The 18,165-nt window shown below is 40.6% G+C and overlaps 1 protein-coding gene and 1 long non-coding RNA gene across 32 annotated transcripts in view; one reads left to right on the top strand and one right to left on the bottom strand.

Moving 5' to 3' along the window:
- RBFOX1 (RNA binding fox-1 homolog 1) overlaps window positions 1-18,165 on the bottom strand; it is a 2,485,711-nt gene that overhangs the window by 1,004,924 nt on the left and 1,462,622 nt on the right. The window lies entirely within an intron of this gene.
- Window positions 6,412-9,410, top strand: LOC144337899 (uncharacterized). Its single transcript, XR_013411539.1, has 2 exons — window positions 6,412-8,535; window positions 8,608-9,410. It is a non-coding gene; the product is annotated as an uncharacterized LOC144337899 (long non-coding RNA).

Genomic DNA, 18,165 nt, shown 5'->3' with positions numbered 1-18,165 from the left:
TTTGCTTTTCTGTTCCTATGTTAGTTTGCTTAGAATACTGGCCTCCAGTTCCATCCATGTGGCTGCAAAGGACATGATTTAATTCTTTTTCTGGCTGCATAATACTCCACGATGTACATGTGCCACATTTTTAAAATCCAGTCTACTGCTGATGGACATTTAGGCTGATTCCACGTCTTTGCTATTGTGAATAGTGCTGGGCAACGAACGTACATGTACATGTGCCTTTACGTGATTGTTAAAAAGAGCCTGGCACCCCCTCCTCTCTCACCATGTGACACTCCTGCTCCCCCTTCACCTTCCACCACAAATAGAAGCTTCCTGAGGCCTCACCAGAGGCTGAGCGGATGCTGTTGCCATGCTTGTACCACCTATATAACTAGCTGTCAAATAAACCTTTCCTCTTTATAAATGATGCGGTCTCAGGTATTCCTTTATAGCAATGTAAAACAGACTAATGCAGATGTCTTCCCACTTTGTGGAGTCAGTAAGACGATGGTAAAAATGGAGCTGCATCTCACAGATACCCCTGCCCAGCTGCGGGGTTGAGGTCAGCAGGCGGCCACGGCGGTCAGCCCCTTCAGGCCCTGCCTCAGCTGCAGAGAGCTTCCTTACTCAAGGGTCACACCCTTCTTGGGGCAACCTGCATCCAATGACTGAGAGAGGTAAGGGGTAAAGTCCCAGCCATTTCATCTGAAGGTAAACACATAACACACACACACACACACACACACACACACACACACACACACACACAGACGGATAAACTCTTCACCTCTGGAGCTCCCCAGTGGGTCAGCTGAGGCTTACCAGGCTCATATCATAGTCTGACTCACCCCCTCTACCCAATTCTGCTCTCTGCTCCTTTCTTTTACTGGTATGGATCCCTCATAAGCATCTGGTACTCCCAATGCCCTGTGATCATCTGTGAACCCAACCTCCAACAATGGTTAAGTAGTCTGAGGACGTGACTAGCAAATTGGGTAAAGAGGATATTTGGAGCATTAAAAACACACCTAGTAAAAGTTTTCATGACTAGGTAAATTCTATATGTCATGAACTACTACTTTTAATTACTTACTAGGATATGGCATAGATAATAAGGTAAATGTAGTAATAATGAAATTGTGAGTATTGAGAAGGTCTGTCTTACCAGGTGACTCAGTTTCAGGAATCTACTTACGGTAATTTTTTTAAAGTTATTATTATTCTTTTTTTTGAGATGGCGTTTCACTCGCATTGCCCAGGTTGGAGTGCAGTGGTGCGATCTCAGCAGATCTCAGACCTCTGTCTCCGGGGTTCAAGCAATTCTCTTGCCTCAGCCTCCTGAACAGCTGAGATTACAGGCATCCGCCACCTCACCCAGTCGATTTTTTTTTTTTTTGTATTTTTAGTAGAGACAGGGTTTCACCATGTTGGCTAGGCTGGTCTCGAACTCCTGACCTCAACTGATCCGCCTGCTTCAGCCTCCCAAAGTACTGAGATTGCAGGTGTGAGACACCGCACCCAGTCAAAATTACTCTTTTTTTTTTTTTAAAAAAAAAACCCTTCCTATGGTGCTGACATTTAAAAATATATATATAAGCATGTGATGGCTATACCGTTATTTTTCATTTCAACAAGGCTTGGGTTCAGCTATTGAGAGGAAGGCCTGAGATCGGGAGAGGACAGCACATGATGTACTTCTCATGTTCCTCTCCAGGTGAAAAATTCAGCAAGTCCCCTTACTCTGGCTCTGATGATCAAATACATCACCTGAGGGGAATGCCTCTACAATTCCCAGGTACCCACCTGGTTTATTCAGGGCTGCTGCAGTGAGTGGGGGAGAGTATTCGATGAGAGAGAGGTTTTAAGCTTTTCTTGCCAATCATAAGAGAAGGAAAGGATACCCTGAAAACATGTATGACAGCTAGCTCATCCACATACCAGGGCAAATTACGTTTTGACGCAATAACTCTGAACAATTTGTATCTGTCCACAAATTTAACATTGCCTTTGGGCCCAAATTGAAAGACCTGCAGCAGAATAGCTATCCTTAGTGCCCAGACCCCTCATTTGGCACTTATCTACAACCAACTATCGTGAGTTTTTCTTCGCCGTGCCTGCGTATGTTCATGTCCTTATGCCTCATTTTCCTACCTTCATCATAAACTCCTTCAGGGCAAGGGCCATGCCATTTTATGTCCCAGTGTGTTAACCCAATGCCTTGTCCATCATCAGAACAGGGCAGGGGCTTGTTGACAGATGAGTATTCATCCCAACAAAAACACTCTTCCCATCGTCCAGTCTAAAGAGTCCAATTGTCTGTTATGACATATCACTCACTTTGGTGTTACTGGAGTGCCTGACCAGTCAGCGTTTATAGGTCACTGGACACATTATATAACGTGCTGAAATTAACTGAATTAATACTGCTTTTAAATGCAGGCTGCTTTCTTCAAAGACACGCAGCACAGTCTTGACTCTGAAAGACATCGCTTTTGCATAGAACATACCTGCATATTATGACCGTTACGGAGAACCTTATTTTAGTCACTGATGCTGAAAGTTATGTTAAAAAAAAAAAAAAGTCACATAGGGAGGATAACTATGAAGGGAAAACCGGGTAACAGTGAACTTGAAGAGAGTTCAAGGCTAAGGTGGCCCCAGAACAGTAGTCCATATGCTGCCTTGCATGCTGATAAAAATATTTTAAAAACTGACATGACAGGGGTGCCTGGGAGTGCACTTCAAATGGATTGAAGACAGTTTCTCATAGTGACGATGGCTGCATGCTGGTTATGATTGTCACTCGCCTGCCTACTCGAATCCCTAAGATAGTAATAGAAATGCCCATTTTTAGTACCTAATATGTACCAAGAACAATGCCACATTCTCTAACTTTAAGCTCATTTTCACAACCATCACCCCATGTTCTACAGTCTTCGTACACTACGGACACATTCAATATGCCTCTTATGAATAAGGGGGAAAATATCACAAAGAATCCAAAAACCCTCCAAGGTCATATCAACTAGAAAGTAGGGGAGCTGGAATTCAATATCAGTATAAGGGATTCACATTTCTCACCATTGCGTAATGCTTAGAAAGTCAAACCGTGGGGAAGGAAAACAGGGCAGAACAAAGATGTGGGATTTGAGAACGGCGTGGAGGACAGCAGGTGGGAGATGCTGAAAATAGCATAGAATAATGTGATTCTAACCAAAAAGGGGTGGTCCCACCACGTCTGCCTCAGTGAATAACAGATGGAGAAGTGGCATGTGAGACCCTGTGGGGCTCTGGCAAATACTAATTGATGATGATGACTTCAGAAGAGCAAACAAAAATTGGAAGAGACAAAAGAAAGAGTTAAGCACACATGGGGAAAGACAGGGCCCAGCCCAGGAAGAGATACTCACAGGATTGATTTGGGTTACAGCGGCCACAGGAGAACTTCACAAGAATGGTCTTACTTAAGAATCTCTAGTTTTCACAGCTAAACCATCCATTGCGTTCCCTTAAAAAGTTGCGCTTGAAGATCAATGCAGACTTTCCCACATTCTCATAAATCTTAGAAAAATGGACTGGTTTAGATGCAGAAATAGATTACCCCCCACACCTTCTGTGTACATCTTAATGCCGTATTCTTTTACATAATGATATTTACATGATCTAATTGTCAAACTGGAGCATGAGGGAACACAAAATTTTAAGGGAGTTGGAAGAAATATAAGTGGATTTCTGGTTTCTAGCTCCTAATTCATGAGTAACAAAATGCATATTTTATGATTTCCAAAGAGTTGAAATAACTCCAAATTCACAGACAGGGTGCAGTGGGACAAGAGACAATTCTAGTTAGTTTAATTACTGGGGAGGATGATAAGTTTGATCAGTTGGGACATAATTATTAAGTGCATACCACAGGCCAATCAATCAACTCTCTGGTTGGTTCCTTAACAGAAAGGATGTTTTAAAAAAAAAGAGACTTTTGGTCTTCTGGCTGTATCTGACACTTGATTACAATTGTTCTTCTACTGTCTGGGCAGATCTGGTGTCCCTGGAGATGGCTAAAGGTGGGTCATGTAGAGATACGGACTTCCAATACCAAGGTTGGGTCTTCGGTTGATCTGGTTTGCTCAGTATCTGTTTTCCTTCCTTTTGTGGACAACAGCCTGTTTGTCTGGGGAAGGATCATCCGAAACGTCATCTGTTCTCCGGGGTTGTTCTTCCCCTTTTAGTCCAGAGGTGAGCAAATGACCTTGGCTTGGTGCTCCCACATCATCCTTCCATCCACCAACACAGAAACCAGTTCCAGGATAAGCCTTTGACTCAAGCTGCTGCAGTGAGAACGGATCATGTTATCACACAGTGGAAAGCAGATTTATAAGGAGATACTAGATTCTGGACACCATTTGGATTTTGGATTCCTTAATTCCTGAACTCAGTCTCACCCTGGGCTTTTTCCTATGAACCAGTATATTTCTCTTTTGTGCTGAAGGTAGTTTGAATTGGGTTTCTGTCGCTTGCCCCTGAAGGATCCCTGGTTGGTGGAATACTTAATATGACTTCCTCTGGCAAGCGCAGTGACCAGAGTCAAGTATCATGACCACAGTGGGTGGAAAAGGACTGATACAGAAAAGTTAAAAACCTGGTCCACTACTGCAGCTACCACCATAGTGACCACTAGACCATATACACATTTTATAATGTATAACATCATCACTACCAAAGTAGAGGCCCAATTTCTCTAGTCAACCCCTGAGTATCTTCAAGCAATTCATATGATTTTTCTTTTGCATTTACCCAAAAGAAATTCTGAAGGGGAAGGAATAAAGATTTTTGCATCGGCCAAGCATTAGTTTGAAATGCCTAAGCTTTTCTTTGTGGAAGTTTTTAAACGCAGTCACTTTTGATTTAGTACAGAATTATAATCAACTAGAGGCTACAGGCATTTTAGCCTACTGGAGTTTATATTGGAAGTTTTGCAAGACAGCAATCTCCATTTCTTAAACATGTGCTTTAGTAAGACAAAATACTATTTCTCAGTAGAGCACACCCTTAAAGAAAATCAATGTAAATGTTATTCTACTTCTCACCTCTTTTTCTCTACAAAACTAAACACTCCAAACACAGGCACAGCAAACTGCATTTCTAAAGGTTTTGTAAGTTAAACAAGCCAAGGAAGTTACATGAAAAAAAAAATCCCCTTTGAGATGTAAAATTGTTCATATCTGAAGGAGACTGAACAGATAGCAGAAGGGAATATAGTATAATATTTGATGAAGAGACATAATTATCATTTATGAATGAGGAAGCTCAATGTTTTTCTAAATTACTCAAATTAAACCTCAAATAAATATTTGAAGTTCTCCATCTAATTCAGCTACAATGAAAAATTGAATCTCATTACTCCTGGATTTACATCGACTCCAATTTCAAAGATTATTATTTATTTCAGAGAGGATGGAAAAGCATTTTTCACTAGGAAGAAAATGAATTGAGGTTTCAATATAAAACAAGACCCATTGCATATTACAAAGAAACTGCTAGTTAAAATTTTTTTCCAAAGAAAACTTATAAGACAAAGTCACAGATATTTCACTTAGTTCAGACATAAGTTTAAATAAATGACAATTATGTATCTGTAATAGTAGTATAAACAGATATTGTATACCTCAATTTAAGAATACTTATTATATCAACTAGAGAGTATTACTCCTTTTACGAAATAATTCCTCATTCTGCAAAAACACTCAGTATAGGATCCATTTAGTAATGAGCTCCCCAGTGTATTCTACCTGTAATTTAATTCAATTTTTACAGTTTTCTAGATACAACAATTGCTTCAAGCAAGGTAAACTTCTTTGCCAGTTTAAGTGAATACACTGTAGAAACCAGATCAGCGTGTGTAAGTATGTACATCTCTTTAAAAGTTTATTGCAATGTGGTTATCAAAAGAACAGTCAGTTGTCCACTATTTTCACCATGTGCAATTTCCTCCCATAGCTTCATGGCTATATGGAGATGTTCATCCTGAAGCCCCCTTAAGATTTCCAGCAGGGAAAACAAACAAAACCAACGAACAAAACAGGACATGACAATGAAGACATCAAAGAACTGTTATTTACTTTTGCTACAAGAATTACAGAGAGCATTCACGATTCTTGAACTATTATTTCCCCAAATGAGCGATAGTCATTCACTTACTTGACAAATATTTATTGAGTACTAACAATAGGCTGGACACTATGATCATTTTTTACAATACATTCTCCCTAAAGAAGATTCCAAGTGGAAATATATTGAGAGTGCTCATCATTCTGTATCTCATACCTGAAAGATTCATGATAGGTGCATCGGCCACTTGAGGGCTCCAAGAAATCTTAAAGAAACTTGCTTAATCCAACAGTGACCAGATACATTTAATTACGCTGTTCTATTTTTTTTCTTTTCTTTCGTTTCTTTTCTTTCTTTCTTTTATCTCTCTCTCTTTCTCTCTTTCTCTCTTTCTCTCTTTCTCTTTCTCTCTTTCTTTCTTTCTTTCTTTCTTAGACACAGTTTTGCTCTTACTCCCAGGCTGGAGTGAAGTGGCATGATCTCGGGTAACTGCAACCTCTGCCCACTGGATTCAAGCGATTCCCCTGCCTCAGCCTCTTGAGTAGCTGAGATTACAGGCACCCACTACCATGCCCAGCTAATTTTGTTAATTTTTAGTAGAGACGGGGTTTCACCCTGTTGGCCAAGCTTGTCTCAAACTCCTGACCTCAGGCGATCCACCCACCTTGGTCTCCCAAAGTGCTGGGATTTCAGGCACGAGCTACCGCGCCCGGCCGTTGTTTTTTCTTTTTACACACATTAACATCCACTGGGACAAGGGCTTTCTGAAATACCAGTCATCTAAAAGTTCTTCTCCATATGCATCAAAGCCTGGCTGATCTAATAGGAAATGCAGCTTTTAGAACGTCTCTGTGTCATTTTTTTCCCTCCACATACAGTGACACCTGTGGTATTGAACTATGCAACAACCTTTCCCCCCCCCAGATCTGACAAGCGTTCAGTCCTGCTTACCAAGCATGCTCTCTTCTGTGTGTTGCCGTGTGGTTCCCAGGGCTCCCGGGCTGGGTTCTACACCAGGTCTGTCCAATCACTGTGTTCTGTCACAGTGACTGACGCAGGGAAAAGCCCTTGCCATGAATTAGTGAAATGAGAGGCAATGCTGGAATTCATTTTTATACCTATTATCAATGGAGTTGCTGGAAGAATACAACAGAGCTGGTGGCTCCTGGTGGCCATCTTGCTACCATGTGGAAAAACAATGGCAATGAAAGACCAACACAGTGAAAGGCAGAACTTTGGGATGGCAGACATGAGACTGAGTTCCTGCACCCAAGCCAGTAAAGAGGCCCTCAGTGAACAAAATGTGTAAAGAAATGACGTCAAGAACATGTAACTAAAACACTCTGGAATTTCCTTGGGTCAGTCATTTTTTGATCATCAATATTTTCATTTTCCCCTTTATATCCAAAATAAAATTTTCACATGGTAAGACCAACCAGTTTTCTCTTCCTGTCTTTCTAATGGAATTTGGATGAGAACTGTGGATATAATCTACATAATTAATCTGTGCCAATTCCAAATGCCACATAATCTTTTACATTTTTTGTCAAGATAAATAGGACAGAAAAATTGACTCACGCACCAGCCTCCTCTCTAATTTAACAGAAATCAGAGAATTGCACAATGGGTAGCATATTGACAATATGCAATAGTAGTGGCCCAAAAGGGATTATTCAGCAGGAGCAAAGAAAACTCCAGTAGATACCAGAGTCATGATGAGGATAAACAAAAGATGAAATCCTTCTCCAAATCTAGGTGTTGAATTATTGAAATTTGTTTCAAACATTTCAGCATCTGAGTAGTGACATACACATGCTTATATTACGACAGAAAAGTAAACTTGTAACAAAGTAATCTTTATAGTTACCTTGGTTTTGTCATCTGTGAAACAGGAGAAATAATAGTGTCTACTTCATGTGGGTAAACAATTAGATGATTCTCACAAAGGATCTAACATGGTATATGGCACTTTGTGAACACTAAGGAATTGTTGAATAAGGATGATGGTGGTGATGGTAGCAGATGAGGATGATGATGATGATTGTGGTGGTGATGGTAGTGAATAAAAATGTGTTGATGATGATGGTGGTGGTGGTAGTGGGGGAGGAGGATGATGATGGTGGTGGTGATGGTAGTGGATGGGGATAATGATGATGATGGTGGTGATGGTAGTGGAGGAGGATGATGCTGATAATGATGGTGGTGATGGTAGTGGATGGGTACGATGCTGATAATGATGGTGGTGATGGTAGTGGAGGAGGATGATGTTGATGATGATGGTGGTGATGATAGTGGAGGAGGATGATATTGATGATGATGGTGGTGATGGTAGTGACTTAGGATGATGATGATGGTGGTGGTGATGGTAGTGGTTTTGGAGGATGATGATGATGGTGGTGATGGTAGTGGTTTAGGATGATGATGATGGTGGTGATGGTAGTGGTTTAGGATGATGATGATGATGGTGGTGATGGCAGTGGTTTAGGATGATGATGATGGTGGTGATGGTAGTGGATGGGGATGATGTTGCTGATGATGGTGATGGTGGGGGAGGATGATGTTGCTGAGGATGGTTTAGGATGATGATGATGGTGGTGATGGTAGTGGTTTAGGATGATGATGATGGTGGTGATGGTAGTGGATGATGATGATGCTCATAATGATGGTGGTGATGGTAGTACTATGAAGTGATGCTGATAATGATGGTGGTGATGGTAATAGATAAGGATGGTGGTGATGATGATGGTGGTGATGGTAGTGGATGAAGATAATGTTAATGATGATGGTGGTGATAGCGCTGATAGTGACAATTATTATGATGATGATGTTGATATCAGAGGTGGGTTAGAACAGATCAGAAGAGAGAGAAATTACTCTGACTTGGAGTATATTGTTGGCATTTCAAGTAGGCATTGGTTAAAGGGAAACACATTCGGGTGGAAGAAGCAGTGAAAAAATGTGTTTGGATGGAAAAGTTCATGGTGGAAGGAGGACACCAAAAATTTTCCAGCTTTGCTAGAGTGTAGGTGAATCAGCGACGTAACTGGAAGTAATTCAGAGAGGAACCAGGAGGCCGACACACGCTGTTTGTTTCTTTGTTAGGCCACAGGGTCATCGAAAGTAGTTATACATTTCCGTGTTCTAGGAAGAATAACGTACCAGTGATGAGTAGGATGGATTTAAACGAGAGGAACTCTAGGGAGAGATACCAGGTAGCAAACAACTTCAAGGATCGAGGTAAGAAATAAAGAGGGATGAAACACTTAGGGAAAACCACATCTGCTCTATACTGTTAGAGAGGTATGAATTCAAACCACAGCTCAGACACATGCTTACTCCCTGGGTGATCTTACAAGGAGGTCACTGAGTTAGTTTCCTATTGATGCTAAACTTGTAACAAAGTAATCTTTATAGTTACCTTGGTTTTGTCATCTGTAAAATAGGAGAATATGTTATCATTAACTTACTTAATTAAACTCAATTAACTTAATTAAACTAACTACTCATTTATTATCTTGTAGTTCTTATATTAAAAGTCTGACATGTCTTTTACTGGACTGAAATGATGGTGTCAACAGGCAGGGCTGTGTTTCTTCTGAAGGCTGTAGGGGAAAAATCCATGACCTTGACTTCCCCAGCTTCAAAAGGCCACCAACAGTCCCTGGTCCATGGCCCCTTCCTCCATATTCAAAACCAGAAAAGTAGCATCTCTCTGACCATTGTTCCACTGTCACTTCTCTCCTCTGACCAGAGCAAGGAAAAGTGCCCAATTTCAAGGACCCTTGCGATGACATTAAGCCCAATCCAAGGTCCTTCACTTTATCATATCTGCAAAATTCCTTTGCCACGTGCAGTGACATATCCACAGGTTCTGGGGATTAGGATGTGGAGAGTTTGGAGGAGCCATTATCCTGCCTGCCATTGTCATTTTACGTTTGTGAGCCTAGGTCATCTTAAACAGTGGAGGCACACATTCTTTCTTCTTGGGATTGATGTAAAGATGATATCAAATGGTATGTATAAAGCGTGTAATGTGATAACGGGACACCCTGCGACACAGCATTTACTCAGAATGTTTTTTACTTCCCAAACTTGAGTGGCAGTCCCAAAAAAAATAAAGAAAGAAAAAGGAATAGATGGCAAAGGTACTGAGGAAGTAGAATTAATAGGTGTTGAAAGTGACAAGTTTGGATTGGGAAGGTGGAAATGGACAGATAGAAGTGAAGAATGACAGCAAAATAAGCTTTCTTAAGAAACAGCTACGTTTATTATGGGCTTAAAGCTCTGCCACCCCCTACCTCAGTAGCACGCACATGTTGAGATGCTCCATATAGACGTGGGAATAATTTTATAGGGACAGGAAACCATCCTCTGATGGGAGTGACATCTAGCTCCCCCACAGCTCATAGCAGACACTTTTTGATACAAAAGACATGGTTGGGAGATTTATTTCCAGAACTCTGTAATTCCCTTTTACTTCTCCCAACATCTCTCAAGACGAAGTGACATTGTCATGTTAACAATCAGAAGGAACATGATGTAACATGAATAACAAAATGACTGGAAGCTGCAAGCACGGGTACTTGTTTCCACTCTACAAATAGGAAAACAGTTCGCTTCCTGATAATGCCCTGCCAACCTCATCACAGGTTGACAGATTTAGCCAGAGGTGAAAATGAAAACCCAACCCTGCCAATTCCCCTGATTATGTTTCAGAGTCCAAGTGGGGGAGAAATTCAGTAATGTGAATTTAGAGGAAGGAAAATGATGGCCTGGAGACAGTACATTTCTTGGCTCATGGTACTTCTAAAGTTAAAAAAAAAAAATGCCAAACCAAACTTGAAATATCTTGGAGTTAGAAATACAGTTTTTGATTTAACCCACTTCCTACTGTACTATAATTGACTAAAAGCAGAGGTTTATGATTCCTAAGCAGCCAGTCAGTCAACCAATCCCTGCTTGGTCTTACTAAATAATGATACATAAGATCATCTTAGCATCTCATTAGCACGGTTTTGAAATGATGATCTTTGAGGTTTAATTTGCCTTTTACTTATATACTAATTTTTAAACAAATAAGTTAATTTTATATTTTTTCTTTAATGTTAAACTACATTAGGCAAAATCATTTTGCATTTTAAATAATCCCTCCATTTTTTTTTTAAAGTGTGATGGTCCTTTATACGAATTTTTATCATGAACAGATCTGTGAATTATCTTTTCTAGAAAGGCGTATTGCATGGGTGATGTTATCACTCTATGCACACTTAAAAACACACATATTATTATCATTGTTTCTCCACATCCTAATATTCCAATAAGACAAAATCGAGTATCTTCTTAGAGAGTCATGCTCTTTGAACTCCTGATGAATTAGCCTATGTTTTAATTCATGTGTAATATAACATTTATTCAAATCCTTATAAGCTAGAGGCTCAAATCTAAGACCATCGTCTAAGCCTTTTTATTTCACTCATGGATAATTCCCTACAGGAAAAAAAAAAGCATTGAAAAACAAATAAAGCAAGATTTCTTTTCAAAAGATTGCCCAAAGAAGATTACCTTGTTTATCATCAATACCCAAAGCTAATTTTCTATCAGCTTGCCCCTACGCTCTGGGGAACAGTCAACTCTTACACCTCATCATTGCTGATTCTCAATTGAAAAACACAAACACACACTCACAACCTTGAAACAAAAGGAAACCACATTCAGAGACACATGTGTTTGCAGGAGACAAAGCTTACTGCCCTCACTCAAGAGATCTGTGCAATGCGTCTCTCCCTGTAGGAAGACAGAGAAATAAAACAGCTGGGCTCTCTGTTTATTTCCATGTTGTGGGAGTTTCAGGGAGGAACCAAACAGAACATGAATGATGGACGTGTCACCAAAGTACTTCCAGAGGATTTTCATGACAACTGTCCCCAGGGAATGTGTCTATGTTCAGGAAGATACCAAATACACAAACCCTTTGATATCCTTTAAAGTAGACATTGTCATAGACAGGCTGAGGCACTTCACAGGAAAGATAGGTCCTGTGTAAACATCTCTTGCATAAGGTTAAAACATTATTTTGTGCATTAAATACACTTACTCCGCATTAGAAGATGAGTATTTAAAACACATGAGAAGAAATTATCATCTAAAAAAATAATATTTTTAGGAAAGAAGTATTATCTGTTACCCACATCAAATAAATCTAGATTTTCATATATAATACATGTGGAGGTGAAGACTTAAGATAAATACTTTCCTTATATTTCAAAGTCTATTCTATCACTTCATGTGAATTATAAACACATATGAAAACAAGAAACAATTCAACCTCAGGATCCTGCAACCACTTCCTACAAAAACTCCAGACACAATCCGCCTTAGAGGATGAACTCTCTAACAAGAAATACCATTTGACCCAGCAATCCCATTACTGGGTATATACCCATAAGATTATAAATCATTCTATTATAAAGACACATGCACATGTATGTTTACTGCAGCACTGTTCACAATAGCAAAGACTTAGAACCAACCCAAATGCCCATCCATAATAGACCGGATAAAGAAAATGCAGCACATATACACTATGGAATACTATGCAGCCATAAAAAGGATGAGTTCATGTCCTTTGCAGGGACATGGAGAAGCTAGAAACCATCATTCTCAGGAAACTAACACAGGAACAGAGAACCAAATACTGCATGTTCTCTCTCATAAGTGGGAGTTGAACAATGAGAACACATGGACACAGGGAGGGGAACATCACACACCAGGGCCTGTTGAGAGGTGGAGGGCTAGGGGAAGGATAGCATTAGGAGAAATACCTAATGTAGATGACAGGTTGATGGGTGCAGCAAACCACCATGGCACATGTATACCTATGTAACAAACCTGCACATTCTGCGCATGTATCCCAGAACTTAAAGTATAATAATAATAATAAAGAATATGAATCTGCAGGCCAAATGGCTGGTTGGACAGTGATGCAGGCTTCACCTCTGGTAGCCTTCGGTTTGGCTCCTACTGTCCCCACTATGGTGTTTGGGAAGTTACTTTGCTCAACCTCTCTCTCCTCACCTCTTAAACGGAGAAAATGAAGATCCCCACTGCTGTGGCCAAGGGGTCTAAATAAAAGAATGCAGGTGATACAGTTTGCATCTGTGTCCCTGCTCAAATCTCATGCCCAACTGAAATCCTCAGTGTTGAAGACAGGGCCTGGTGGGAGGTGACTGAATCATGGGGATGGCTTCTACTGGTTTAGCACCATCTCCCTAGTGCTGGTGCTGTCTTGTGATATTGAGTTCTCATGATATCTAGTTGTTTAAAAGTGTGTAGCACCTCCCACCATCTCTCTCCTCCTCCTGCTATACCCATGTAAGACATGCCTGCTTCTCTTTTTCTTACCACCATGATTGAAAGTCTCCTGACGCCTCCCCAGAAGCCGTGCTGCTTCCTGTACAGCCTGCTGAAACCTGAGCCAATGAAATCTCTTTTCTTTATAAAATACCCAGTCTCAGGTATTTGTTTATGGCAGTGCAAGAATGGACTAATACAACAGGTGAGGTGCATAGCATAGTGCTTGGCATACAAGATGTTTCCTAGAGTAGTTTTGTTAGCATGTGTCATCTTTCATTTTTGAAACTCTCACTCAAGATGATTGTTTTGAAAATATGGTGGAGAGAAATAACATGCATTCACTGTGTCATCATTCATTTCGTGCTTCCACAGCACACATTTCCCAGACTCCTTTGCAGTTAGGTTGGGCCCATGTGACTTGTTCTAGCCAATAGGGAGTAACAGGAATGTCATGTAACCACTCTGGGCTGGCCTATAACAGAGTAGGTGTGAGCCTTCCATCCTCTGTCCTCCCCTGCCGCTGCAACCTTGAAAAGCCATACAGGACATATACAGCTATATGAAACAGGAACAGCCTGAATCCTCACACTTCCCCTTGGAAGAGAACCTTCTTAGAGAACTACTAGACCTGAAGTGCGTTTTGTGGCAAGGAATAAGCTTGCAAGTGATAAAACACTGAGACATCATGACATGTTTGTTATTGAGGCACAGACTAGCTCATCCTGACTAACAGAGATCAACACTTTTAAATTTCGTTATTTAACTTAATTTTATGTATTTTTAATTTCAGTAGCTTTTGAGATATACAAGTGGTTTTTGGTTGCATGGGTAAATTATACAGTGGTGAATTCTGAAATATTAGTACATCTGTCGTGCAAGTAGTGTACATTGTAACCAATATGCAGTTTATTACCCCCACATTCCCCTCCCAACCTCCCCCTTCTGAGTCTCCAAAGTCCAAATCACTCTGTGTGCCTCTGCAGAGTCATAGCTTAGCTCCTACTTATAAGTCAGAACATACGGGATTTACTACCTGATATTAAAACCAAGAATTCAAAGGATACTCATTATAATCTGGATTTCTACGGATGCCCCGAGTAACAACAACAACAACAATAACAAAAAAAGCCCTTCATCTGTAAGTGTGATTCTTTCAGGAACTAGATACCAGCCGTCCTTGTATTTAACACTGCAAAGATTTCTGAAATGAGTTTAACCATGCTTTTCCATGATGACGTATTATTGGTTTGTGTTTATATAATGAATATTTCCACATCATATCATTGCAAGCAGAATCTACATACACATGCAAATCAGGTACACAAAATTAATCAATCAAAAGCATTTCTTGGAAGATCATCATTTTCTTAAGCACTCAAAATACAAGACAGTAGCAGTAGCGCAGAGAATGTTTAAAAAGGATGTGCAATCTGTCTGTGGGTCTCTTGATGTGTTAACTGGATTGGGGTGTGTGTGATGGGGGAGGTTGGGGGAAAAGGAAAGAGTTACGACCTGAAACATAATGGGAAGGTTAGCCTCACAATTGCATTTCCTTAGCATTAAAGAAGAAAATGCTTACCTTTGTGTCTCAACAGGACAAGGAGAGAGAGCTGTGCTTTGCGGGGAAGCTCTATCAACTCCACTGCTGTCTCAACCCTATTGAAGAATGTGTTCACCCCTTTAGCAACTGAGAAATGTTCCCAAGATGTATATAATTTCATGGATGGAAGAACACCAATTTCAGAGAACTTAAACGACACAACCACGTAGTGCTTAAATTATGCAAAAACAAGCTGCGTTGTGAGTACAACGGAGGCCTGGGCATAGCAGTTCTTAGGTGTACTGTCATCGACATGAAACTGAATGGCCCACAGGCTTCCTGAAGCATCAGTAGAGCAAAGAAGGAGGGGTGAGGGCTCAGATTAAGCCCACACAATTCTGTGAAGTTCCCATGTAGAAAGATGCCTTCGATTGCTATGAAGGGCCCTGACTACCGCCTCGTCTAGTTTGAGACCTACCTGAGTGATAAGAACATCTGAACCGTGGAAACCTGTCTGATTACATCGAAGGGATTTCTTCCTTCACATTCTCTCTGCTTAATACGTAGAAGAAATGATAGTCCCTACTGCTGCTGCTGCAGGGTTTAAATGAAATAATGCAGTGCTGAGCACGGCGTCGGGCCCTGCCAAACACATGGTACGTTTTCAAAGAGTATCTTTGTTAATATGCGGTATTTTTTTTGGTCTTGCAAAAGCTAGACAGAACCTACTTGGTTTTGTCACACTGGAATCAACCTAAGTGTACAAAAAGAAAAGCTTTTTAAAAACTAGGAAATGTCCATATAAAGGAAGAGGACATGAAGCCATTAATAATGGTGTCTTTAAGAGAGAAATAGTTATTAATTGTAGGAAACACTTTCATGACATAATGAAAACAACATTGTGTGAAGGCTGTTTGTTAAAACTGCAGGTGCATGGAGGAAAAAAAGGATAGTGGGCAGACACCAAATTGTTAAAGCTGGTATTCTTGAGTGGTGAGGCCATCATATTTTTGTCCTTTTCTGTATTTTTAAATGTTCTACAATAAGCATGGATGACTTTTGTGTAACTAGCAAATGATGTCTGGACTTGGTTTAAGTGTGATCAAAAACTGAAACTCTTGGCTGAGCGCGGTGGCTCACGCTTGTAATCCCAGCACTTTGGGAGGCCAAGGCACACGGATCACCTGAGGTCAGGAGTTCGACACCAGCCTGGTCACCAGGGAAAAACCCTGTCTCTACTAAAAATACACACAAAAAAATTAGCTGGGTGTAGTGGCACATGCCTGTAATCTCAGCTACTCCGGTGGGTGAGGCAAGAGAATTGCTTGAACCTGGGAGGCGGAGGTTGCAGTGAGCCCAGTTTGAGCCACTGCAGTACGGCCTGGGCAACAGGATGAGACTCCATCTCAAAGAAAAGAAAAGAAAAAAAGAAAAAAACACTCTTCCTCTTTTAGTACACTTATTCAAAGTCATTTATTGCCAGTGTAATGATTAACAACACCTCCTGTCTTTATTTTTGGTTAGTAAGTACAGCAGGAATAAAGAAATGGAACAGAATATAAAAGGTGACAGCTAATTTTTACTTAGCATTCCTTTCTGGACAGGAAATAGGGAAATGACAAGGGACGGAGGTTTGAATTTCACCTGTAACTTTTCAGTCATCCTGCAGCCTTAGGCAAGTTCCTCACTATTCCTGAGCCCCATTTTCCCCTTTTGTAAAATGTTACTAATACAGCCTGCCAAAGAGATTAATTGAAGATCACCCTAAGTAAAGCCAGAAAACATATAAAGTATGCCTAGGACTTCGTATGTATAGAGAACATGCTAGCTCCTTTTGCATGAAGGATTTCTCACTCTAAAGACAAAGGAAACAACTAGAGGAGAAAAAAAAAATGCTTTAAGGAATTTTTCTTTTCCTCCAGACTTTCATGTTTCAATTACTTTGCTGACCAGTTAATGGTCATTCATGACAGAGGGCTGGGCCCTCATGCACAATTTAAGCTGATCTTTAGTTTCTTCCTCTAGAGCTCTAGATCAACTTCTATGACACTGATAAAGAAGCCACCTCCCATTCCAATGGCTGTCCCCTCATCTCACCCACAGAATCAGCTGGATTCCTTTTCAAGGACAGAGTGGATTGCAGCCCTAGAAGTAACTGATAGCTCCGTGCCTGTTTCCACTGCAGCAATTTCTAAGATGGTACAAGCTGATGATGTTTGCAAGACTTAAGTTCAGGGGGTTTGCCGTGGCCAGCAATTGATTGCATCTTGATATTCCCCCTCCTCTGATACTTAAACTGGGGGAAAGGATGAACACATCTGCCCTCAATGGCTGCTTGGGAAGATTACAAAATCACAAACTATATAAAAGCATACCTGTCTTCCTTTTAGCTAATTAAAACAGTGGCTGGTGCCAGGGAGCTTTTCTTTATCGTGCACTGCCATCTTCTGGCCATATTAGCCTCTACACCACAACCCACCAGTTCCATGTATAAGAAATTAATGAACATTTGCATACATCCTTGTGTTTAACATCATATCCTAAAGTCGAACCATAAAAACATGCTAATAGCCCTGAAAGCTATAGGGAAATTCTACTGTTTTCTCTGTTTGAACATACGGTGTACACACACATGACATGAGATGAAAGCAAAGTTGAGGGTGCCCACAAGTTGCTGTTCACACCGTGGACCAATCTTCCCCACCCTGTAACATGTCAGTTACCATGGAGAAAGGAAGGGAAGAGGTATTAGCAGTCACCCACTGACTGACAGGTGTTTTCACATACGTTATCTCACTCTATTCTTACAAGCATTTCATGTAAAATAAAGCGTTATTTCCATTTTGCTGAGGCTTCAAAGTTACTAAACCCATGGAGTGTCAACTTGCTGTTAACTGGTGGAAGGAGGATTGGAATCCAGGTATGTCTGACTGCAAAGCTCAATCTCTGATGGGCACTGCCCGAACTGCGTCTCACCATCTCACACACCCTGCTGTACTTAGACCAGGGTGTGCAGATCTGAGGGCTTGCTTTCGCCTTAAACCTGGTATGAGCCATTTGGTCTATGCAGTTTGGATATGCAAACACAAACACAGATATACACACACACACATATATACACATGTGTATGTACACATGTATATATTTGTAACAAAAATAAAACAAAAGCTACATAC

The sequence above is a fragment of the Macaca mulatta genome, chromosome 20 (assembly GCF_049350105.2).
Source record: "Macaca mulatta isolate MMU2019108-1 chromosome 20, T2T-MMU8v2.0, whole genome shotgun sequence".
Lineage (NCBI taxonomy): Eukaryota > Metazoa > Chordata > Mammalia > Primates > Cercopithecidae > Macaca > Macaca mulatta.
The sequence above is the reverse complement of the archived record's forward strand: the minus strand, read 5'-3'. Positions and strand labels throughout refer to the sequence as shown.